Below are 1,723 nucleotides of genomic sequence, written 5' to 3' on the forward strand. Positions count from 1 at the left end.
ATTTCAACAAGGTACACGCAGATTTTGCTACAAATATTAGGAATGTCTATCTTGGGTTATGCACCGATGGATTTAGTCCATTTGGAATGTCTGGTAGACAATATTCTTTGTGGCCAGTCATTCTTTTGCCGTACAATTTACCGCCGGATATGTGCATGGAACAAGAATTTCTATTTTTGACCATATTAATCCCTGGGCCGAAGCATCCAAAACGGTCTTTTGATGTTTTTCTTCAACCGTTGATAGAAGAGCTAAAGCAATTGTGGTCAGAAGGGGTGAGGACGTACGATTTGATTGTTACTTTTTCTTTTGGGTAAACTTCGACATCGTAACTTTTGAAGACAAAGACTCTCTAAGTTTTTTTTTTCTCTACTCTTCATCTTCTTACACAATTGATTATACATTCATTAGCAATATTTCGTTGACGTAACCAAAGTTAGCAAGTATCTATTCTGTCCAATGTCCAAAAACTTGTCATTTGCAACGCCACCAAAACATTGAAGCCTTGTACTCAGAGTAAGCTCTATAATATTCCCATCGACTGTACTTGTTCTAAAGCTGTGATTGTGATCATGAGAGGCATGAATAATGTGTTTGTGGGGGTGGCGATCTATTTCCCCACCGGAACTATGGTGTCGCACTATTTCTCCATCAAACTATTGCTTCGTTTCATTTCCCCACCAAACGAAAGTTAAATATCTATATACCCACCATATCAAAGTTAAATATCCCTTTCCCACCCAACAAAAATTAAACACTCAAATCCACATAAAACCATGTTTAGTTGGTTTATTAGTTTGGTTAAGACGGGTTACTCATACCGAATCTCGACTTAACCGAACTTAATTATTTTTAACCCGACTTAAACATCCTAATCTATCTAAACCCAAAAAATCCCCAAATCAAAAACCCAAGAACCCTAGAACGTGAAATAGAGAGAGTGGGAGAGAATTCCTGAGAGAAAACAACAGGAAATCGATTGAATTCGTGTTTACCATGTCTGTAGTACCTATAATCGGCGAAGGAGAGTTCGAAATTGATGATGAAGAAGTTGAGCGAGAAGAGTTTGAACTCGACGAATTGTGTTGCGAAATTTCGTGAGTGAGCCGCCAATTCAGCATGACGTCTTGCCTGAGAGTGATGAAGATAATGAGGAAGAAGAAGATCCTGAAGCCCCACAGAGAATGAGGACGCATATACGCCGTGGTGATGGGCATTTGTACCGAGACCAGACATTCTTCAATGGTGTGGCTTTCAAAGACAGAGTCCTCGATTATGCTCTTAGGACTCGCTGCAATATCAGACAATACAGGTATGATAAGGATAAGCTTGGTTTCGAATGTGCTGGTCTTGGTGAGAATGATGAAGCTTGTGGCTGGAAAATTTATGCTTCGATCCTTCCGAAGGATAAAATTTGGAGAGTTAGGTTGTTTGTAGATAACCACACATGTGAGGTTAATGGAGAGTGTGAGATGGTGAAGGTCCCTGTGATAGCTAGGTTGTTTGTGAACAAGATCCGTGAAGAGCCGGCATACTATATGCCTATGAAGATCGAGGAATTGATCATGGCAAATTGGTCTATTAGTGTGTCTAGGCCTCAGTGTCAAGCTGGTAGGAATAAAGCTTTGAAGTGGATTAAGAGTGAACATGATCAACAGTTTGCACGCCTTAAAGATTATGCTGCCGAGATAGTAGAATCAAATCCTGGTTCTTCTGTTGAAGT

This window comes from Brassica oleracea, chromosome C3, assembly GCF_000695525.1.
Source record: "Brassica oleracea var. oleracea cultivar TO1000 chromosome C3, BOL, whole genome shotgun sequence".
In the NCBI taxonomy this organism is placed as follows: Eukaryota; Viridiplantae; Streptophyta; class Magnoliopsida; order Brassicales; family Brassicaceae; genus Brassica; species Brassica oleracea.